The 25,533-nt window shown below is 44.6% G+C and overlaps 1 protein-coding gene across 2 annotated transcripts in view; it reads right to left on the bottom strand.

Moving 5' to 3' along the window:
• ADAMTSL3 (ADAMTS like 3) overlaps positions 1–25,533 on the bottom strand; it is a 2,197,206-nt gene that overhangs the window by 58,069 nt on the left and 2,113,604 nt on the right. The gene's annotated exons all lie outside the window — the stretch shown is intronic.

Here is a 25,533-nt window from a genome sequence, read left to right as displayed (position 1 = left end):
ATCAAGGATAACTGTTTACTGTGGAAATACAGAGAAAACACACTTGCTTTGCCTTGGCCATGCACACAAAGTTTTGATGGTTAGGCGACTGCAGAGGGAGCCTTAAGCCCCCACAGTCCTAGCTTGCTTTGCGACTCCTTTGAGAGCTGGCACTTCTCCTGCACGCTGGGAGCTGCTAAAAATGCAGCTTCCTGTTTGTGGGAGTAATCTTTTCATCTCTTTTTCTTCCTGCATGACAGTCCGCAGGGAAAAAGATGAAAATTCTGCTCCCAAAAAGCGGGAGCAGTTTGAATGATCCACTTGCTGGGAGCGGAGTTAGGTTTGCTTTAGCTTGGCAGGAGCTGTCACAGCTCCGCCAAGCAAAAGCAAACAACTACCTCAAAAGCGTGGGGACTTCAGGAGGTTGCAGGAGCCGGCCTTGGGGGTGGAGGTCCCATGGGTATATATGGCTCCAGGAGGGGGGCTGTGTGCTGAAGCCGAGTCTCAAAATAGCTACCAACACTCCCTGGTTAAAGTGTTTGCAGCAAATCAGATATCAGCACGGGGACTGTTGGAGCCGCAGAGGATCCACGTCCCTGGATATCTATATTTTTTAACCTTTAATAACTCAAAATCTACTGAACGAATTTACACCAAATAACACAAAGCACAATTTGCATCGAGATCTAGATTCCTGCGAAATTTGGAGTAATTCTGTCCAGAGGTTCAGGCTGTAGGCATGACTAAAGACAATATGAGAAAATGTTTTGGGAAAATGTGTTTTGGGACCTGCCCCACTGTACGAATCACCCCAAATCTTTCAAAACAGCAGCTGAACCAACTGTTGTATTAGTTTTGAAAATTTCATGAAGATTTGTCAAGTGGCACCTCAGTTATTGGCAAACCAAAAAACGCTCTTCCTATGGAAACTAGGTCCTAACTATAAATACTTATTGGCGACTGCCAATAGTATATATATATATATATATATATATATATATATATATATATATATATATATATATATATATATATATATATATATATATATATATATATATATATATATATGTGTATAGATAGATAGATAGATAGATAGATAGATAGATAGATAGATAGATAGATAGATAGATAGATAGATAGATATATTGTTAGACATGGGGTCTTTGGTTCACAGTCAGGTTATCCCCTGTTCAAGCAAGGACCCTCACTCTAGTCAGGGTAAAAGAGAATCACCCTCAGCTAACCCCTGCTTATCCCCTTGGTAGCTTGGCAGAGCAGTAGGCTTAACTTCAGAGTGCTAGGTGTAAAGTATTTGTACCAACACACACAGTAACTCAATGAAAACACTACAAAATGACACAACACCAGTTTAGAAAAATAGGAAATATTTATCTAAACAAAACAAGACCAAAACAACAAAAATCCGACATACACAAGTCAAGTTATGAATTTTTAAAGATTAAACTAAAAATAGCACTTAGAAACAAAAAATGCTTGGATGAGGTGTTAACATGGCGTCATAACGGAGTCGTTCCCAACAATCTGACACCAGCGGCACCGGACACGGAGTCGCGTAGATCCCAGGTACAGTACCTTGGTAAAGAAATAAAAATGAGCCGATGCGCGAAGTCGGGGATCGTGGCATCTGTGCGAAACGTTGAATCTGCACACTTCGACAGCGTCGGTCACGACGTGGTGAGGCGACTTCCACGGAGTCGTGGACTTCAGCCGGGCTGCAGCGATGTCGGGCCTGCGAAGGTCATCGCGTTCCAGCGAAGATCACAGAGTCGGGTGCAGGCGGTGTCACCGGATTCAGCAGCGGCGTTGGTCCGAAGCCGTCCGAAGTCGATTTCCTTGGATTTTCACCAGCTTTCCTTTCAAGGGCCCAGGGAGTGGATAGGGCACCACTTGTCAGAGCAGGAGTCTCTCCAGAGACTCCAAGTGCTGGCAGAGAGAACTTGTTGCTGTCCCTGAAACTTCAAACTGGAGGCAAGCTCTAAATCAAGCCCTTTGAGATTTCTTCTGAAGATGGAAGGCACACAAAGTCCAGTCTTTGCCCTCTTTCTCTGGCAGAAGCAGCAACTGCAAGATAGCTCCACAAAGCACAGTCACGGGCAGGACAGCTCTTCTTCCTCAGCTCTTCAGCTCTTCTCCAGGCAGAGGTTCCTTTTGGTTCCAGAAGTGTTCTAAAGTCGATGGTTTGGGGTGCCCTTCTTTTACCCAATTTCTCCTTTGAAGTAGGCCTACTTCAAAGCAAAGTCTCTTGTGACCAGGGGATTGGAGTCTGCATTGTGTGAGGGCAGGCACAGCCCTTTCAGGTGTGAGTAACCACTCCTCGCCTCCTTCCTAGCACAGATGGCTCATCAGGATATGCAGGCTACACCCTGCTGACAGAAATGGTATAAGAAAGAAAAGGCTCACTTTCTAAAAGTGGGATTTTCAAACACACAGGGCCAACAGGCTGGCGGTACAATTTTGCCGAATATGACCACTGCGGAAGGGCCACAGTCGCACCGCCGGGACCGGCGGTTTCCCGCCACTGTCGTCCCGGCGGTTTCCCGCCACTGTCGTCCCGGCGGTTTTAATCCGCCAGGGCAGTGCTGCTTGCAGCGATGCCCAGGGGATTACGAGTCCCCTTTCCGCCAGCCTTTCCATGGTGGTAGGAACCGCCATGGAAAGGACTGGCGGGAAGGGGAGCACTTGGGCCCCCTGGCACAGCCCCACACTGCTTTTCACTGTCTGCACAGCAGACAGTGAAAAGCACGACGGGTGCAGCTGCACCCGTCGCACGGCCGCAACACCGCTGGCTCCATTGGGAGCCGGCTCCAATGTTGCGGCCGACATCCCCGCTGGCCCGGCGGGTGGAAACTCTGGTTCCGCCCGCCGACCCAGCGGGGATGTCAGAATGGGCAAGGCGGGAGTGTGGCTGCATTGGCGGCCGCAAGGCGGGAGTGCGGCCGCATTGGCAGCCGCACAGCGGTTACACCTTGGCAGGCGGCGGTTGCCGCCCACCAAGGTTGTGATGAGGCCCACAATCTTAAAATCAACTTTACAAAAAAAATTATTTTTAAATTGTGAGCTCAGAGACCCCAAACTCCACATGTCCATCCACTCTCAAAGGGAATCTACACTTTAATCATATTTAAAGATAGCCTCCATGTTAACCTATGAGAGGGACAGGCCTTGCAATAGTGAAAAACAAATTTAGCAATATTTCACTGCCAGGACATATAAAATACATTACTATGGGGGTCATTCTGACCCTGGCGGTCTTGGACCGCCAGGGCGCAGAATGACGGAAGCACCGCCAACAGGCTGGCGGTGCTTCCAAGCCCATTCTGACCGCGGCGGTAAAGCCGCGGTCGGAAAACCAGGGCCGGCGGTTTCCCGCCGTTTTTGCCCCGGCTGGGCGAATCCGCCAGGGCAGCGCTGCAAGCAGCACTGCCCTGGGGATTCTGACCCCCTTACCGCCAGCCTGTTTCTGGCGGTTTTCACCCCCAGGAAGAGGCTGGCGGTAAGGGGTGTCCTCGGGCCCCTGGGGGCCCCTGCACTGCCCATGCCACTGGCAGGGCAGTGCAGGGTCCCCTAGCAGGGCCCCGGACAGCGTTTCACTGTCTGCCTAGCAGACAGTGAAAAGCGCGACGGGTGCAACTGCACCCGTCGCACGTCCGCAACACCGCCGGCTCCATTCGGAGCCGGCTTCTGTGTTGCGGCCTCTATCCCGCTGGGCCGGCAGGCGCTAACTTTGTTAGCGCCCGCCGGCCCAGCGGGAATGTTGGAATGCCGGCAGCGGTCTTTTGGCCGCATGGCGGCCGATTGGCGGTTCCCGCCTGGCGGGCGGCGGTGACCGCCTATATGTTCTACCTTAACCATACACTGCACCTTGCCCTTGGGGCTACTTAGGGCCTACCTTAGGGGTGCCTTCCATGTAAGAAAAGGGAAGGTTTAGGCCTGGCTAGTGGGTACACTTGCCAAGTCGAATTTACAGTTAAAACTGCACACACAGACACTGCAGTGGCAGGTTTGAGACATGATTACAGAGCTACTTATGTGGGTGGCACAACCTGTGCTGCAGGCCCACTAGTAGCATTTGATTTATAGGCCCTGGCACCTCCAGTGCACTTTAATAGGGACTTACTAGTAAATCAAATATGCCAATCATGGATAAGCCAATTACATAAACATTTTGTAAAGGAGCACTTGCACTTTAGCACTGGTTGGCAGTAGTACAGTGCCCAGAGTAACAAAAACAGCAAAATCAGAGTCCAGCACACATCAACAACCTAGGGAACAGAGGCAAATAGTTAAGGGAGACCACGCCAAGGATGAAAAGTCTAACACGTGTTCCCCCAGCTGAAAGTGGGGAGCAACTACCCAACCTCATGGGAGTCCTCATCACTAAGGCAGAAGAACCTGAACAGACCATCAGCATTGGCGTGCTCTGTACCAGGACGGTGCCTGTGGTCGGTCTGAACTCGGAAGTGAGTCCCAAACAAGTAGGGTCTTAGCTTCTTAAGTGACCAGACCACAGCAAACGCTTTGCGTTCTACGGCACTCCACCTATGTTACCTGGGTAGTAACCTCCTGCTAATGAAGGCTACGGGTTGATCTAGGCCCTCTTCATTAAGCTGTGAGAGTACTGCTCCAATACCATGCTCTGAGGCGTCTGTTTGCACAACAAACTCCTTGGAGTAGTCAGGTGCCTTCAGCAAAGGTGCTGTGCACATGGCAGCCTTCAGGGCATCAAAAGCGCTCTGTGAAGCCTCTGTCCAGATCACTTTCCTGGGTTGCTTCTTAGAAGTTAAGGGGGTAACAATGGTACCATATCCCTTAACAAACCTCCTGTAATATCCTGTGAGACCTAAAAAGGCTCTCACTTCAGTCTGGGTCTTGGGAGGCTCCCAAGCCAGAATTGTGTCAACCTTAGGCTTCAGGGGTGCCACCTGGCCACTCCCCACCTGGTGTCCTAAGTGCCTATTTGGCACTTGCTCGCCTTAATTGTGAGGCCTGCCTTCTTCAGGGCCTCTAACACTCTTCAGAGGTGTTGCAGGTGTTGCTCCCATGTAGAACTAAACACAGGAATGTCATCCAGGTAGGCGGCACTGAACTCATCCAGTCCTGCCAACACCTGGTTGGCCAACCTCTGGAAGGTGGCAAGGGCATTCTTCATCCCAAATGGCATCACTTTAAATTGAAAATGACCATCTGGTGTAGAGAATGCTGACCTCTCCTTGGCCCCCTCAGTTAAGGCAATATGCCAGTACCCAGATGTTAAATCAAACGCACTGAGGTACTTGGCAGCGCCTAACTGGTCAATGAGCTCATCAGCTCGGGGGATGGGGTGTGCGTCAGTCTTGCTGACTGTATTGAGTCCTCGGTAGTCCACATAGAACCTGAGTTCTGGAGTGGCACCAGGTGCAGCAGCCTTTGGGACCAATACCACTGTGCTGGCCCAAGGTCTGCTGGAGTGCTCAATAACCGCTAAGGTAAGCATTTTGGAAACCTCATCCTTAATGCATGCCCTAACCCTGTCAGTCACCCTGTAAACCTTCTGTTTAATTGGTGCACTGTCCCCAGTGTCCACATCATGTGTGCACAAGCGTGTGACTCCTGGGATCAGGGAAAACAGTGAGGAAAACTGTCCCAACACGTGGCGACAGTCACCTTGTTGCTCCTCAGTCAGGGAGGGGGAGAGGATCACTCCCTCTACAGACCCATCTTTTTCTCCTGCAGACAGGAGGTCAGGAAGAGGCTCACTTTCCTCCTGTACCCCATCATCTGTTGCAAGGAGCATGGACAGTTCAGTCTGCTCAAAGTGAGGTTTGAGGCAGTTGACATGCAGGACCCTTAAAGGGTTCCTTGGAGACCGCAAGTCCACCAGGTAGGTGACTTCGCTCTTGCGCTCCACCACCACAAATGGCCCAGTCCACTTATCCTGGAGCGCCCTACGCTCCACTAGTGCCATCACCCACACTTTTTGTCCAGGTTGAAACTCGACCAGAGTGGCATTCTGGTCATACCAGCGTTTCATGTCCTCCTGGCTTGCTCCCAGGTTCTCCTGAGCGAGACTCCTGAAGCGGGCAGTCTGGTTTCCTAGAGCCAGCATGTAACTGAATAAATCCTGGGGGGTGGGGAGGGTTACTAGGAGCTTTCTCCAAAGCTTCCTTAACCAGACTCAAAAGTCCCCTCACAGAGTTGCCATAGATCAGCTGAAAGGGACTAAACCCAAGTCCCTTGTGAGGCACCTCCCTGTAGGTGAACAGAAGGCATGGCAAGAGGACGTCCCACTTCTGCCTCAAGGGCTCTGACAGGCCCATGATCATGCCTTTTAAGGTGTGGTTGAATCTCTCAACCAGACCATTACTTTGGGGGTGGTAAGGGGTGGTGAACTTGTAGGTAACCCCACACTCCTTCCCCAGAGACTTCATATACATGGATATGAAGTTGGTACCCCTATCAGATACCACTTCCTTGGGGAACCCCATGTGGGTAAAAACCCCCATCAAAGCACGACCCACCACAGGGGAATGGATTGATCTCAAAGGAATGGCTTCTGGGTACCGGGTGGCATGGTCCACCAAGACCAGGATAAACCTGTTGCCCATGGCTGTCTTGGGATCCAGAGGCCACACAATGTCAATGCCTACCCTCTCAAAGGGAGTACTGACAACAGGCAAAGGCTGGAGGGGAGCCTTACATTTCCTCCCACTTTTGCCACTTGCCTGACAAGTCTGACAAGACCTGCAATGTGCATCTGAGTGCCTGCGCATTAGGGGCCAGTAAAAGTGGGTGACAAGCCTCTCAAAGGTCTTGTCCTGCCCCAAATGTCCAGCTAAAGGCACATTATGAGCCAACCCCAGTAGGAAGGCCCTGAAGCACTGGGGTACCACCAGCACACGGGCTGACCCAGGCTCAGGAACCTTAGGCTCGCTATACAGGAGGTCATCCTCCCAATAGATCAGGTGTGATCCTGGCTCCTTGCCAGCCACCTGGTCTGCAGCCTGCTGCTGCAAACCCTCCAAAGAAGGGTGTGTCTTCTGTGCTGCACAGAATGCTTCCCTGGTGGGCCCCCCTTCCTGCTGCCATTGTGATAGCTCAGGGACCTCCCCCAGTTCAGCCACCTGTTCCCCTGTAGGCTCTGAGGTGTCACCCCCAGGCTCTGCCTCCTCCCGGAACTTCTGGGGCCGGTTTCCCTCGCCCCCTGCCTTTCCTCTTCTTGGCGGTCCCCTGGGCCACTGTTTCAGGCTACAGGGGCTCTTGATTACCCTGACGGGCTGCCATTGACTGGGTGGATACGCATACCCACCCAGGCAGACCCAACATCTCCAAATGAGACCTGTGTTCCACCTCCTTCCAAGGGGAATCCTCCAGGTCACTGCCTAGCAAACAATCAACAGGCATGGTTGGACTCACAGCTACCTTCAAGGAACCTGAGATCCCCCCCATTCAAAGGGAACCTGCGCCACTCTGCACAGGCGCTCTGAGTTGTCCACTGCAACTACTTGGTGAAGTACCCAGGGATCAATCTGCTCTTCAGACACCAGCTGACTCCTCACTGTAGTCACACTGGCTCCTGTGTCTCTCATAGCCTCCACCCTCTGTCCATTAATGGTCACCCACTGCCTGTACTTCTTAGTGTTTTCAGGCACTAGGGTTCTCTGGACCATCTCACTGTCCCCAAGTGAGACAAGGGTCAACTCAGATGGTTCCCACCCACCTGAAACCAACTCCTACCCAAGCGCTACACTGGCCAAACCCTGGGACGTCGCACCAGTGGGTGCCGGTGTACTTTTGGGGCATTTGGGGTCCCCCCTCACATGACCCACTTGGTCACATGCATAGCACTTAAGTGGGGGACCACCTGCCACTGGCTTCCCTTTGGAGAACCATGGCTTCTTTTCACTGGGGGTTTGGGAACCCCTACCCTGGGAATCAGTTTGGGGCCCTTTAGATGAACTCCTCCTGTTTACCCTTACCCCACCCTTTCTTCTGAGGGGGACCCTGCCCACCCTTAGCGTGGTCTCCCACATACCTCTTTGGGACCCTGGTGCTCTCCCAGCAGTCTGCTTCCTGCGCAAGCTTCCTGGGGTCAGTCAGCTTGCTGTTAATCAGGTGCTGGCGTGGCTCTGAAAAACATAAACTGTACAAGTGTTCCCAAGCAATCAGATTGTAAAGCCCCTCATACGTAGTTACCTTATTGCCCTTCACCCACCCATCCAGTGACCTGCAATAAGAATCAACACATTCCAACCATGTTTGGGATTCCTTCTTCTTGTAGGACCTAAACTTATCCTTGTACAGCTCAGGGATAAGACAATACTTTGTAAGCAAGGCATCCTTCATGCTAGAGGTCAGTGTATCCCTCCCCTCTACCTCAAAGTGCTTCCACAGACCCCCCCCCCCCCCCCAATGAGCTTCAGGGACCAGATTCATGTGGAGAGCAGACTCATACCCCTTGAACCACAAGTATATGTCATCCTCCCTCTTGTAATCCTTCACAAGGTCTTTAGGAATGTGCACCCTCCTCTCAGGCTGCACTGTAGGATTGCTGCCACCATCTCTACTGGACTGGCTTCTACGGTCCATCTCTCTCAAGCTAAGCTCATGAGCCATCGCTAACTCCCTCTCCTCAAGGGCTAGCCTTCTTTGCTCCAATTGGTACTCTCTTTCTGTCTGTCTGTCCTGTAACTCCTCAGGTGTCAGACCCTTAGATGAGACACTGCTACATGCCCTGGATACCTTCTCCCTGGACATAACAGGCCCACCCACAATACCATTGTGTACAGAACACTTTTCCTCCTCCTCCTCATCTCCTTCATCCTCTGTGTGCCCTTCAGTGCTCTTGGCTGTCACCCAGGCCCTCAGCTCCTTTTGCAGCTCCTCCTTCCTGGATGAGCTCTTAATGGGACAGTCAAAACTTTTACAAAACTGCTTCAACTGAGCCTTGGTATAACTCTCCAATTTCTCAAGGTCAAAGTCGCTCCAACTGATGCATCTCCAGCTTGGGGCATGATGAAGATTCGAAAACAAGTGCAACGTTCCAAAGGCAGAAAAACAAGTTACCAAATGAAGTTCCAAAGAAAGTCAATCAAGGAATCAGCAAAAAAATGAAAGGAGAACAAAAACATTGCCAAAGAGAAAAAATCAAAAGATCACCAAACAAGTAGTATGTGGTCACGTAGTGGTCTGCACTCAAAATAGTAGTGTACACTTAATCACTGTATGTCAAGTACAAATACAAGTCCAAATCCCAACCGCTTATCACCAATGTTAGAAATGGGGTCTTTGGTTGACAGTCAGGTTACCCCATGTTCAAGTAAGGACCCTCACTCTAGTCATGGTAAAAGAGAATCACCCTTAGCTAACCCCTGCTTACCTTGTGGTAGCTTGGCAGAGCAGTTGGCCTTAACTTCAGAGTGCTCGGTGTAAAGCATTTGTACCAACACATGCAGTAAGTTAATGAAAACACTACAAAATGACACCACACTAGTTTAGAAAAATAGGAAATATTTATCTAAACAAAACAAGACCAAAACGACAACAATCCGACATACACAAGTCAAGTTATGAATTTCTAAAGATTAAACTCAAAAATAGCACTTAGAAACAAAAAATGCTTCGATGAGGTGTTAACACGGCGTCTTAAAGGAGTCGTTCCCAACAATCTGACACCAGCGGCGCCGGACACAGAGTTGCATAGACCCCCAGGTACAGTACCTTGGTAAAGAAATTAAAATGAGCCGATGTGCGAAGTCGGGGCTCGCGGGGTCTGTGCGAAACTTTGAATCCGTGTACTTCGAGCGGCGTCGGTCACGACGTGGTGCAGTGACTTCCACGGAGTCGCGAACTTTAGTGGGGCTGCAGCGATGTCGGGCCTGCGAAGGTCATCGGGTTCCAGCGAAGATCACGGAGCCGGGTGCAGGCAGCGTCACCAGATTCAGCAGCGGCGTTGGTCCGAAGCCGCCTGAAATCGATTTCCTTGGATTTTCACCAGCTTTCCTTTCAAAGGCCCAGGGACTGGATAGGGCACCACTTGTCAGAGCAGGAGTCTCTCCAGAGACTCCATATGCTAGCAGAGAGAAGTCTTTGCTGTCCCTGAGACTTCAAACAATTGGAGGCAAGCTCTAAATCAAGCCCTTGGAAATTTCTTCACAAGATGGAAGACACACAAAGTCCAGTCTTTGCCCTCTTACTCTGGCAGAAGCAGCAACTGCAGGATAGCTCCACAAAGCATAGCCACAGGCAGGGCAGCTCTTCTTCTTCAGCTCTTCTCCAGGCAGAGGTTCCTCTTGTTTCCAGAGGTGTTTCTGAAGACTGCGGTTCTGGGGGCCCATGTTATACCCAATTTCTCCTTTGAAGTAGGCCTACTTCAAAGCAAAGTCTCTTGTGAATGTGAAATCCTGCCTTGCCCAGGCCAGGCCCCAGACACTCACCAGGGGATTGGAGTCTGCATTCTGTGAGGGCAGTCACAGCCCTTTCAAGTGTGAGTGACAACTCCTCCCCTCCCTCCTAGCATAGATGGCTCATCAGGATATGCAGGCTACACCCCAGCTCCCTTTGTGTCACTGTCTAGTGTGAGGTGCAACCAGCCCAACTGTCAAAATGACCCAGAAAGGGAATCCACAAACAGGCAGAGTCATAGAAATGGTATAAGAAAGAAAAGGCTCAGTTTCTAAAAGTGGCATTTTCAAACAAAATCTTAAAATCAACTTTACTAAAAGATGTATTTTTAAATTGTGAGCTCAGAGACCCCAAACTCCACAAGTCCATCCGCTCCCAACGGGAATCTACACTTTAATCAGATTTAAAGGTAGCCCCCATGTCAACCTATGAGAGGGACAGGCCTTGCAACAATGAAAAACAAATTTAGCAATATTTCACTGTCAGGACATATAAAACACATTACTATATGTCCTACCTTAACCATACACTACACTCTGTCCTTGGGGCTACCTAGGGCCTACATTAGGGGTACCTTACATGTAGGACAAGGGAAGGTTTAGGCCTGGCTAGTGGGTATACTTGCCAAGTCGAATTTACAGTTAAAACTGCACACACAGACACTGCAATGGCAAACCTGAGACATAATTACAGAGCTACTTATATGGGTGCTGCAGGCCCACTAGTAGCATTTGATTTACAGGCCCTGACACCTCCAGTGCACTATACTAGGGACTTACTAGTAAATCAAAGATGCCAATCATGGATAAGTCAATTACATACACATTTTGTAAAGGAGCACTTGCACTTTGCACTGGTTAGCAGTGGTAAAGTGCCGAGAGGAACAAAAACAGCAAAGTCAGAGTCCAGCACACATCAACAACCTGGGGAACAGAGGCAAAATGTTTAGGGAGACCACGCCAAGGATGAAAAGTCTAATATATACACACATATATATATATATATGAATCCAGCATCCCCCGTCTGCGGTACCGGAAAGAAACACTGCACGCCAGGATCGCGCTCTCAGTAGAAAACTTTGCTGGCAACACGTTCCGACCTAACGGTCTTTTTCACAGCTTTTCAGGTTGTTTCAGACCATGAGGTCGAAATGCGTTGACAGCAACAATAAAGTTTACTACTGAGAGCGCGATCCTGTAGTGCGGTGTTTCTTTCTAGCATCCTGGATGAGGACGCTGGATTCCTATATATATGTACATATATATATATATATATATGTCCTCACACCCATGACTCGCACCGGCCCTGCATGGTGAATGTAATTGGCATTGGTGAGGACTCCCCCCTGTGTATATGTATGTATGTGTATGTATATATATATATATATATATATATATGTGTGTGTATATATATATATATACATATATATATATATATATATATATATATATATATATATATATATATATATATATATACCCAGTTTTTTCCTTCAGTTTCTAATCTTGAAAGAGAACGCCGGCACTCTGTACTGCTGCACAATAATTGATTTATTGCGATCACATCAATCCAAAGGTTCTGGGCTAACGCGTTTCAACCAGAACGGTCTTTGTCAAAGCCCACCTTATTCCAACTAAACATATACAAACTGCACCATCTCTCCCCCCTCATTTTATATCCTGTTTCCCATTAGACATAGAAAAAATCCTATAATTCAAATTGACAATCCTCAACACCTAAAATTCTAAATAAACCTCTATAATTTTTAAAGTATTTTCTCCATCATTAATTCATTATCTCAATCTCATGACTATAATTAATTTCCAAATAACATCACTTTTACATCATTTCATATTTTCAAGACTTTTTACTCACTATGGTATCTATTTTCCCATTATCATCAAAAATTATATATTGCATATTAAAGAAACATTTAAATTAATTTCCTAAACGAGGGTATTGGTGCCAACTTACATAAACAGCGCCTGGTTCTGCTATATTACCCATTAACCCACATGTACATACAGTTCTTCATCCTGGTTTAGCCCCCACGGGGCTCTACTATTGAGTCTGATGATATATTCCGATTCCATTTTCCTCAACATCCGTTCCCTGTCTCCTCCTCGCGGGGATAACACCACCCTGTCAATCCCAAAAAATATCATACCATCAACTTTCCCCTCATGAAATTGTCTACAATGTCGAGCTATGGGATAATTGGAATCATTGTTTTTAATTGCCCGCCAATGTTCCAATATCCGTTTCTTCACAGGAAAAATTGTGCTGCCTACATAACAGAGGTTACATGGACATTTGATAACATACACCGTATAATCCGAATTACAATTTATAAATCTATTAATTTCCTTCTCCTCCCCTGTGGGCAGCATATATGTCTTACAATTTTTACTATGTTTGCATGCCTTACACCTCATACATTTGTAAAAACCTTTATCTTTCAAAAATCCCATACTTTCACTCTTACTTTTATTCTCATAGCTGTGTACTAATATATCCCGTAGAGATTGACTCTTCCTATATGTTATCCTCGGACAGGGACCCACTAACGGACCTATCGCCCTGTCCGTTCTAATCAAATGCCAATACTGCTTTAAAATATTTACCATTGCTTTGGAACCGGCATTGTAGGTTGTAATACATCTTATCACCTTCTCAGCACTTTCTCGTTTTTTTGGAAATAGGATACTCTCCCGATTAATATTTGCTACCTTGCTGCAAGCATCCCTAATAACGCTACCAGGATAACTCCTGGATCTGAACCTTGCAATCATGTTACTCTGTTCTTTCTCAAATCTAGTTTTTGTGCTACAATTCCTTCTTGCTCTTAAGAGCTCCCCATAGGGTATACTCCATTTGAGTTTAGCAGGGTGGGCACTCCTAGCATGTAAAATACTATTTCCTGCAGTACTTTTTCTATATAACCTTGTCTGAACCTTGTCACCCTCTATTTCAACTAGAACATCCAAAAACTCCATCATATGCCTATCCATTGTATATGTGAATTTCAAATTAAAGGCATTCCTCTGTAAGCCCTCCATAAATTCCAGTAGGACATCCTCCGGGCCATCCCAAATCATGAAAATATCATCAATGAATCTTGTCCAAAAAATCACATGCTTTATCCATCTATCATTTTCTTCTGTCATTACATATCGGGTCTCCCACCAACCCATAAAAAGACATGCAAAACTTGGAGCGAAACAGCTTCCCATCGCAGTCCCTGTAATCTGCCTGAACCACTTATCTTCATATAGAAAAAAGTTATTTTCCAAACAAAATTTCAACATTTCTAATAACATTTTTGTGTGTTCATACATCTTTAGGGGCTTATCTCTAAAAAAATGATCACATGCCTTAATCCCTAAATCATGATTAATGCTGGTATAAAGGGATACCACATCTATGGTAACCATAATATAACTCTGCTTCCAGGGGATGTCCTTTATCTTAGTAATAAAATCCATACTATCCCTGCAATACGAGGTCAGACTAAAAACATATGGACATAAAAAATGATCTAGATAAATAGACGTATTTTCCAAAAGACTGCCTCTTGCTGACACTATCGGTCTTCCTGGCGGGTTATCCCTATCTTTATGAATTTTAGGCAACATATAAAAACAGGGTGCTATTGGTTTTTTTATCACTAAGAATTCATATTCCTCTCTGCTCAATAAGCCTCGATCATGCCAATCTAGAAGCATAGAATAATACATCTTAATTGAGGCCTTATATACCAACCCCGTTGATGCCTCATAACATCTTGACAATTCCAACTGCTTCTTCGCCTCCTGCTTGTATTTGTTCACATCCCACAATACCACATTTCCCCCTTTGTCAGCAGGCTTAATGACAAAAGATGTTGCCTTCCTCAAAGTTTCAAGCGCTCGTTTTTGCCCCATTGTCAAATTGTTCGCCCAACATTTTGCACTATTCTTCCATAGTTGTAATAAATCAAATCCTACTGCCTCATGGAAGGCATCAATATTATCATGTGGAGTAATCGGATTACATTTTGACTTAGGTTTAAAACCACTTCCACTTGAACTATCACAATCCAATCCTAATTCATCCAACAAATCTTTCTCAGTCTCCCACATTCTTTCTCCTACTTCCAACTCCCTCAAAGCGGCTAAACCCTCAAGGTCTCCTATACACAGTTCCTCTGATATCACAAAATCCCCCCCATTCTCCTTCTGCGGCACCTGCTCTCTCACCTTTTCTTTTTGTTGCGTAAATATTTTTAACAATTTCAACTTCCTTACAAATTGAAAAATATCCACTCGTGCTTTAACATAATCAAATTCCCCCATAGGACAAAATGAAAGACCCAATTCCAATACAGAACGCTCATCCTCAGTCAAAATATGGGAAGAAATGTTCACCACTGTGAGCTTGTTCTCACTTACTACTTCTTCTTTCGGGTCTGTCGCAGAAATCGACCCTGTTGTCCAAAATCTCCTTCCAGACGACCTCCCTCTCCGCCTCCTTTTCCGTTTCCTCTTTCTCCTGGAGGTTTTCTCCGGGGTCGTTGGTTCAATTGTAAAAAACGATATTCTTCCGCTGTTGTTAACGGTGCACCTAAATTCCCACTTAGACCTGACTGTTCATCCACATCTGAGATACTCTCCGAGCTGGATCCCCCCGAGACCAGCTCCCGCTGTTGTAACGACTCAGTACGCCGAAAATCCTGCCTTGCCAAGTCAAATCTTCTTCCAAAAGTGAGAACCCTTCCCATGGTATAATCCATCTTGTCCCTCAGAAATTTTCGCTTTTTCCTTAATTTAATTTCATCCTCATATTTATTCAATCTAACTTCCATTTCTTTCATAAAGCCATTCACTTCCTCCTTCTCTGGGCTATTTTCCAGGCTTGCTCTCAATTTCATAATCTCCTCACTGGTTTCCTTTAATTCCATTGCTGCATATTTGGACAACAATTCCAACATGCCCTTGCCAGTTGATGCCATTAATAACGACCACTCTTCTAACAGTTTCGGGTGAGGGTTTGCATATGTCGGAGTTATTAGGATACGTAAACCACGAGGGATCCTGCCCACCTCTATGTAATTGTTCAAAGAAATGACCTCCCAACTCCTATTTACCTCTTTTTTACAAAGACGCTCAAGTTGCCATAATTGCTGCTTAATATTCATCCTACCATTTACACCAGCATTCCTTTTTCGATCATCAAATGGTGAACCTGATTCACTTTCATCAAATAAGCTACGTGCCGATTCCAATCTTATTTTTATAGCTTCTTCCATCTCCATTCCGTTACTGTTTCTGCTTATTAGTTCACCCTATCCACCGTATGTAACGTGGATTACCTCCTCTATCAATATTATATTAATTAATGGTCCTTCGTAATAGCCAAGAAAAGATTGTTTAAAAAATCTCTATCCCATTGCAGCGTCAACAATTTACTAGGAATGTCTTTTTTATATAACGTGCCTCACTTGCCCTGGGGACGCCCCTCGTTTTTCTCATAAAAGTTTAAATGGTTTCCAGCTTGTGCCCGGCACACCGACAAAACCCCCACTCCTACGTTTCTCTTTATGGAGGAAAAACAAATCCAGGGAACACCCCTCGCTCCTCACGCTACTTCGTCAGAGTCTTTCAAAGGATTTCCGACTCGTTTCCGGCACCGCTTTTTATCAGCGTTAACAATTTACCAGGAATGTCTTTTTTAATACGTGCCTCATTTGCCCTGGGGACGCCCCTCGTCTTTCTCGTAAAAGTTTAAATGGTTTCCAGCTTGTGCCCGGCACACCGACAAAACCCCCACTCCTACGTTTCTCTTTATAGAAGAAAAACAAATCCAGGGAACACCCCTCGCTCCTCACGTTACTCCGTCAGAGTCTTTTAAAGGATTTCCGACTCGTTTCCGGCACCGCTTTTTATCAAGAGATAAAACACTTCTTTTCCCGGCCGTGCCTCACAGAAAATGACTCGCTGTCACGGACCATTACATTTAAACCAAGCGCTGAAATTTAAATCCCACAACTCTTGTTTGCCGGTTCATTAACCTTCCTTCGTGCAGACAAACGTACACCGCTCACCTTAAAGGGAGCGAAGCCCCTGCCCCTGGCTCCACAAAATCCTTGAAGTTAATTCAAATAACACAGCTGTTCTTCGCCTCGTATTCAAACTCCGGGGGCGGCAGGAATCAGATATCCAAAAAGAATAAAATAAAATCCTGCAACAGCTGACTACAACCACCAAGGGGGCCGGTGCCAGGCTCCGGATGCAGGCTCCGTAATTATACCCAGTTTTTTCCTTCAGTTTCTAATCTTGAAAGAGAACGCCGGCACTCTGTACTGCTGCACAATAATTGATTTATTGCGATCACATCAATCCAAAGGTTCTGGGCTAACGCGTTTCAACCAGAACGGTCTTTGTCAAAGCCCACCTTATTCCAACTAAACATATACAAACTGCACCGTCTCTCCCCCCTCCATTTTATATCCTGTTTCCCATTAGACATAGAAAAAATCCTATAATTCAAATTGACAATCCTCAACACCTAAAATTCTAAATAAACCTCTATAATTTTTAAAGTATTTTCTCCATCATTAATTCATTATCTCAATCTCATGACTATAATTAATTTCCAAATAACATCACTTTTACATCATTTCATATTTTCAAGACTTTTTACTCACTATGGTATCTATTTTCCCATTATCATCAAAAATTATATATTGCATATTAAAGAAACATTTAAATTAATTTCCTAAACGAGGGTATTGGTGCCAACTTACATAAACAGCGCCTGGTTCTGCTATATTACCCATTAACCCACATGTACATACAGTTCTTCATCCTGGTTCAGCCCCCACGGGGCTCTACTATTGAGTCTGATGATATATTCCGATTCCATTTTCCTCAACATCCGTTCCCTGTCTCCTCCTCGCGGGGATAACACCACCCTGTCAATCCCAAAAAATATATTCTAGTTGAAATAGAGGGTGACAAGGTTCAGACAAGGTTATATAGAAAAAGTACTGCAGGAAATAGTATTTTACATGCTAGGAGTGCCCACCCTGCTAAACTCAAATGGAGTATACCCTATGGGGAGCTCTTAAGAGCAAGAAGGAATTGTAGCACAAAAACTAGATTTGAGAAAGAACAGAGTAACATGATTGCAAGGTTCAGATCCAGGAGTTATCCTGGTAGCGTTATTAGGGATGCTTGCAGCAAGGTAGCAAATATTAATCGGGAGAGTATCCTATTTCCAAAAAAACGAGAAAGTGCTGAGAAGGTGATAAGATGTATTACAACCTACAATGCCGGTTCCAAAGCAATGGTAAATATTTTAAAGCAGTATTGGCATTTGATTAGAACGGACAGGGCGATAGGTCCGTTAGTGGGTCCCTGTCCGAGGATAACATATAGGAAGAGTCAATCTCTACGGGATATATTAGTACACAGCTATGAGAATAAAAGTAAGAGTGAAAGTATGGGATTTTTGAAAGATAAAGGTTTTTACAAATGTATGAGGTGTAAGGCATGCAAACATAGTAAAAATTGTAAGACATATATGCTGCCCACAGGGGAGGAGAAGGAAATTAATAGATTTATAAATTGTAATTCGGATTATACGGTGTATGTTATCAAATGTCCATGTAACCTCTGTTATGTAGGCAGCACAATTTTTCCTGTGAAGAAACGGATATTGGAACATTGGCGGGCAATTAAAAACAATGATTCCAATTATCCCATAGCTCGACATTGTAGACAATTTCATGAGGGGAAAGTTGATGGTATGATATTTTTTGGGATTGACAGGGTGGTGTTATCCCCGCGAGGAGGAGACAGGGAACGGATGTTGAGGAAAATGGAATCGGAATATATCATCAGACTCAATAGTAGAGCCCCGTGGGGGCTGAACCAGGATGAAGAACTGTATGTACATGTGGGTTAATGGGTAATATAGCAGAACCAGGCGCTGTTTATGTAAGTTGGCACCAATACCCTCGTTTAGGAAATTAATTTAAATGTTTCTTTAATATGCAATATATAATTTTTGATGATAATGGGAAAATAGATACCATAGTGAGTAAAAAGTCTTGAAAATATGATATGATGTAAAAGTGATGTTATTTGGAAATTAATTATAGTCATGAGATTGAGATAATGAATTAATGATGGAGAAAATACTTTAAAAATTATAGAGGTTTATTTAGAATTTTAGGTGTTGAGGATTGTCAATTTGAATTATAGGATTTTTTCTATGTCTAATGGGAAACAGGATATAAAATGAGGGGGGAGAGACGGTGCAGTTTGTATATGTTTAGTTGGAATAAGGTGGGCTTTGACAAAGACCGTTCTGGTTGAAACGCGTTAGCCCAGAACCTTTGGATTGATGTGATCGCAATAAATCAATTATTGTGCAGCAGTACAGAGTGCCGGCGTTCTCTTTCAAGATTAGAAACTGAAGGAAAAAACTGGGTATAATTACGGAGCCTGCATCCGGAGCCTGGCACCGGCCCCCTTGGTGGTTGTAGTCAGCTGTTGCAGGATTTTATTATATATATATATATATATATATATATATATATATATATATATATATATAAATATTAAAAACGGAATCAAGGTTGTTCACAGTATGGTGAAAATGAATTACACGCTCTAGTTTTTCTCTACAACAACCAGATGATGGACAATAATGGTATGAGCACTTTAAAAGGACTATATATTCAGCGGGGATCTATGGTCCAGTTGAAGGCATAGTGCTGAACAGCGTCAACCTTCCTTTTTTATTTTCTGCACTCTTGGTGAATACATTTCAACAAAATAAATTAGGTGAATCTCTGGTGACTGCTGTGCTGTTCTTCCTGACCGATCAGAAGTGGGACAGGATTTGTTTACAGATTGAATGCAGGAGCTGCATTGCACGTAACGTCCACCCGGAAGAGAAGTGAAACGGCAACCCAGCAGCGAGTGATGCCTTGCCAAACAGATAATCGACACCTCCGTTCTGACTATGAAGATTTACAGAACAGATTACCGGTAAGCAGAAGATGCCAGAGAGGGTTAGAAAGGATTATGAGCAACGCGTATCCGTGCTGCAGAGGCAGGGTGGAGTAGGTAGCGTTTCCCTGACCTGTGCCAGATGATAACCCGAAGTGCGTTGATCCACTGTCAGAAGTGCGAGCTGGGAGTGAGAAATCTCCCCTGTAATCCTTGCACCTTCGAGACAATTTATAATGAGGGGCATATTTCCAGTAACCCAACTGTGGAGTCTAGCAACTGGGATAGCATTCACCGGGCTACACCACCGACCTACAGATAAGACAGCAGCAACTTTCATACAGTGTGGAACAAGAATACTTGAAGTCCTTGAAGAGAATCATGGCATACAGAGGAGCATTGAGTGCCCAAAGAGCCAGTGACCTATTTTGTGATGACAAAACACCAGTAACAATTTTAGCAGGAAGTAGCCTAAACAAAGATGGTTGAACAACGAGGTGCGTTGTCCACGAAAGCAGAACAACGCTTTCCTGAACAACAACCCTGTTTTCCTCTGCCTTAACCACGCATGTCTGAACAACGAAAACAGACTCAGGATCAGAGAGGACACGGTCAGGTAAGGGGGGCTGGAGTAGGGTTGGGGGAACTTTTAGGGGTGGGGGTAGTTTTAGTTTTTGAGGGTGGGGGGTCAGGGAAGTTTTTGTTTTTAGGGGTGGGGTGGGGGTTGGGGTAATTTTAGTTTTTAGAGGTGGGGTTAGATTTAGGTTTTAGGGGTGGGGTGGGGGTCGCAGTAGTTTTAGGGGTGGGGTAGTTTTCGTTTTTAGGGGCAGAGGTGGGGGGTCGCAGTAGTTTTAGGGGCGGGGTGAGGGTTGGGGGTGGGGATAGGTAGTTTTAGGTTTTAGGGTCAGGGGTGGGGCATCGTGGTAGTTTTAGGGGGGTGGGGATTTGGGGTCGTTTTAGGGGTGGGGGTGGGAAGTGGGGGTAGTTTTAGGTTTTAGGGTTGGGGGTTGTAGTAGTTTTAGGGGTAGGTGTGAGGGGGTCACAGAGGTTTTAGTGGCATGGTGGAGGTTGGGCTAGTTTTAGGTTTTAGGAGTGGGGTGGGGGTCAGGGTAGTTTTAGGTTTTAGGGGCGGGTGGGGGTCACGGTAGTTTTAGTGGTAAGGTAATTTTAGGTTTTAGTGGCGGGGTGGGCGGCCGGGGTAGTTTTAAGGACGAGGTGTGGAGTCAGGGTAATTTAGGTTTTAGGGGCGGGGTGGGGGTTGCTATAGTTGTAGGGGCAGGGGTGGAGGGTCTGGAGAATTTCAGTTTTTAGGGGCTGGGGTGGGGGTCAGGGTAGTTTTAGGTTTTAGGGGTGGGGTGGGGGTTGGGCTACTTTTAGGGGCGGGCGTGGGGTAGTTTGGGTTTTAGGGGCGGGGTGGGGGTGGTGTTAGTTTTAGGTTTTAAGGGCAGGGGTGGGGGGTTGTGGTAGTTTTAGGGGTGGGGTGGGTGTCAGGGGCGCCACATGCTGGAACCATGCATGGCGTTCCACGCATGCCTTTACCAGGCATGCCTTTATAACGAAAAATCGTTGTTAAGGCATTTGTGGTAAAGGCATTAGTGGTAACAACACAGTTGTTGTTCCTAACTCGTTGCTCAGGCAAGCATGGTTCCAGCATGAATTGTTCCAATGTATGTTCATTTTAGCATATGAGCAAACAGAGAAGAGGAGTACATCCAACACAATTATTAAAGATCTAGAATATGCACAGATAACAGAGTTGAAAAAATGGTGGGAGATGACCACCCTCCAGAACTACACTGAATATACAAGAGTGCCGAGAGGCTTAAGAATCTTAATAATGCCTACTCTAAGTGATCCAGATGAGGACCTAATCAGGAGTTGGCAAAATGATACTAAGGAATGCTCGTTCAAATTGATGCGGATCCTCATCATACACGGGGAGAGGAAATTAGAGAAACTAATTGTAGAGATTAGGGAACTGGAACAGGAACTGGAAAAACACATCATGAATGAGGAAATTAAAGCAGCCTTGGAACAGGTGGAAAAGAAAATCAGTAAACATGAATCAGAAGTAGAAATAAGAAAAGCAAGAAAATTTAACAGGGACAGAATAGATTACACCAGTGGGCTCATTTACATGTGTGCAAGGAAATTCGGTGGCCTGAAAAATAGCGCCATAATAAATAAAATTACAGAGAAAGAAACACAGGAAGTCATGGATAGTTCTGATGCGAGCTCTGTAGATGCAGACCCCAGATCTACAAGTTTGGATTGTTTCTTGGGAAATGCGATTAATACAGATGAGTACAAGACATAGAGGGAGAGGAAGAGGTGCCACCCCCCTAAAATGCTGAGGCAGAGGAAGATCAAAGCACGGAGGAGTAGGGAAATATAGAAAGGCAAGACCAGGAGGCGAAAATAAAAAGCAAAACTGAAAAAGAATTTGGCTAAGGATAATTTAGTCATCAACCTCTCCTCCAAAGTTCTCAGTGAAAATCAAATGAAGGTATGTAATAAAGGATTATCATTCTGGCGAGATTCAAACCTTGACTTGGCCAACCTACGAATTGATCTTTACAAATTCTCTCGCAAACTCAAACTAAAGAAATGTTGTTTAATACACCCCCGTCTCATGAGAGTGGCACAATGAGCAAAAGTGAAACATCAGTAATTACAATGAAGGACCTAGCTGATTTGAGAACACTTGTAGCCTTGGAAGAAGAATCAGCAAATACAAACCCTTCTCCTGCACGCCTCAGATGAACAATTCTGTAAGGACATGAGTATTGTACCATGGAAAGGAGGAGACAGTGGCCTCAAGCATCAATCAGCATTTTGCACCTGCCAACAAAATCCATCTCTTCAAAGAAATGGTAATTGAAGAAATAAATCATCTGACTTGCAGGAATCAAGTAAAGAATCAACACAATTTGACCAAAGGGGAGCGCATAGCCCTAAAAGAATTAAGAGAAGACAAATAATCATCAAAACATTTGACAAAGGTGGTAATATTGCCATTCAGGACCGCTCTGAATATATTACGGAAGCAATGACAAGGCAACAAAAAATTAACCAACATTGCGAGAAGCTCCAAGAAAATCCAACAAAATCCTTAACATCAGAATACCATCAAAAACTATGTAAATGACTGGCCCTAGATTCCAATGACCTGGAAGAATATAATTATCTGAAGGTGGAGCACCCTATTACCCCTACCATCTACTTTCCACCCAAAGTGCTAATTTTTTTACAGATACCACCGGGCCACCACATTGTTAATTCCATCAGTTCACTATTAGAGAACACCTACAGATTCATAGACATTTTTTAGTCAATTACTTAACATCTCTACTCTCATATTTACGTGATTCTATAGATTTTTTTTGGCTAAGATTCATGATATCCCTTAGAAATAAGATTATCTAATGGCCATGTTAGAGCTAACTTCACTTTACACATCTATTCTACATGAGGATGGCATAACAGTAGTTCAGTATTTCCTTCAGGCAAGATCGATCCGGTACATGGAACACTCCAACATGCTTGTTAAGATGCTGCCTTTCTGTTTAACGCACAATGTGTTTATGTTCAAAGTAAACTACTACCTAAAGAAACAAGGCACAGCCATGGGGATGCCTTTTGCTCCCACATAGGCTAATCTCTGGATGGTACTTTGGGAGGCCAAAACAGTCTGGACAGAAGAGTATAGAAGCATACTAGGACACATCAAACTGTGGACGAGGTTCACTGATGACCTTTTCTTAATATGGGAGGGTGACATCAAGAGCTTGGAACAATTTACTTCATCCCCAAATCATAATGTCTACAACCTAAGTTTCACTCATATCATCAGTTCACAATGTATAACATTTTTAGACATTGAGGTACTCGTCAAAAATTTGAAGCTCTCTATAAGGATTCACAGGAAGGCCACATTGTGTAATAATATTCTTCATGCTGATAGTGGCCATCTAAAAAGCCTCAAGTCGAGAGTTCCATTTGGGGAAATGCTGAGTGTTAAGTAGAACTGATCTGAACCTGAGGATCTGGAAGAACAAATAAGTAAGATGCAAAGCAGATTCTTATCAAGAGACTACCCAGTAAAAGTGCTCCATAATGCGATGGAAAGAGTTAAGGCTCGGTCAAGAGACAAGCTACTTGTACCCCAAAGAAGTACATCAACAAAAGAAGATAAAACCTGTATGGGCATGAACTTTAACTATAGGCATAAGGAACTTAATGAAGTCTTTAGGAAAAACTGGAAGATAATAAATCTGGATGAAACTCTAAAAGCAGCACTTGCACATAATTCCAGCATAACCTACATAAAAACTGCGTCAATATTAGGATCTTTTGAAACAGAGCCATCATCCTACAGAGAAACTGATCAGAACAAGTTGGCTCACTCAACTGGGTTTTTTAAAATGTGCTAAATGTAAACCATGTGAGCATGGGATCAATAAAACAACCTACAAGCTGCACAGTGGTAAATATGAGAAGATCAAGGAGCATATCACATGCAAAACAAAATTTGTGATCTATATTTTGGAGTGCTCTTGAGGCAAACATATGCGGGGAGCACTATCAACAAACTGAAATTAAGGATCTTACAACATCTATGGGCAATAAAAAAACGTGACTTCTCCTATCCCATAGACAAAACATTTTTGGGATCAAGCATATTAGAGTAGTACAAAGCGATGGTGACAGGAAACATTAAGAAAAATAGTCTATCTGATCATACTGTTCGGAACAGAAACCACCCAGGGACATAACTTAGATGCCGAGTTATATGTTAATTTATGATGTACTTATTTTTGATAATCATGTAACATTGAATCCAATGTCTTTGTAGGAGGAACCGTGACTGGTGGTTGTGTATTTTCTAGTACAATTTCAGACAGACATCAGGGGGCTAATAGGAGGATGATCATTGGGAACCTAGTGTTGCTATTCACACATAGTACCTTGGGGGAGAGTTTCTGAAAGCTAATGAATACTTTTGGCCAGAAAGGTTAACCAAGGCATGATTTAAATATGAGTTTTATTGGCATTGAATCGTTCCATTGGATGTACATCAGGAACATGGGACATGTGTCAATGTATTTGAAACACAGTATTATACATTTTGCACAAAATCTTTTTGGTAGGTGCTTCCTTAAGGCAGGGATATAATTTATATTGAATCACAAAGTACTGTACTTTACATTTTATGATCTAGGTGCATTTTGTAAATCAGAAGTCTTTTATGCATTAACACTTTTTGATATACTTTGCATTAATTCTTCAGAATACTGTATTCCTGAAAAATTATTATAGTTGTAACTTTCAAGCCACAAAGGTATATTCCAATCCTATAAACTGATGAGACAGCTTTACTGCTATATGAACTGCACCAGAACTGAGTGGCACCCTCTGTGACTATAATTGATTCAGACGTTCCCATGCATTAGCATTTTATGAGCCAACCAAACACAATTGTATTGTGGGCACCTGCATGGAGACTAATAATGTTGTAACAGTGTAGTTTCAATACCCCATATCGATCATGGACCATGTTTCAAGATTTAGCACTTCATGAAATGGGCAATTTAGGCTATGCCCAAAGCAATTTTAAAGCTGCCCTTACATTTTTGGAGCGCAAGTACTTTCATTGTGCGATCATAATTGATTAGATGTTCTCATGCAAAGCACTTATTGCCAACCAAACACAATCACATTGCAGGTACCTGCCTTGAGACTAACAAAGATGTACCAGCACAGCCTTATTACCTAGAGTAATTTTCTTTGCTCTGAATGTCTGCAAAGTGGAAATTTCACTACATATATTATGAATCTGTCCATACATGATTGCACTACTGTGAAACCAATATCCAGAACATTAATGATCTTTTAATGTACTTCACAGTAACAATGAATCAAAGATGTCCACAGCATGGTGAAAATGAATTACACATTCTAGTTGTTTTTTACAACAAACAGAAATGATGGACAAAGATGGTATGAGCACTTTAAAAGGACCATCTGGATGGCGGGACTCTTTGGCCCAGTCGAAGGCATTGCTCTGAAAAACGCAGACTTTTCTGTTTTATTTTCTGCACTGTTAGTCAATGCATTTCAATAAAAGCAATTAGGTGAATCTCCGGTGTCT

The sequence above is a fragment of the Pleurodeles waltl genome, chromosome 3_1 (assembly GCF_031143425.1).
Source record: "Pleurodeles waltl isolate 20211129_DDA chromosome 3_1, aPleWal1.hap1.20221129, whole genome shotgun sequence".
NCBI lineage: Eukaryota > Metazoa > Chordata > Amphibia > Caudata > Salamandridae > Pleurodeles > Pleurodeles waltl.
The sequence above is the reverse complement of the archived record's forward strand: the minus strand, read 5'-3'. Positions and strand labels throughout refer to the sequence as shown.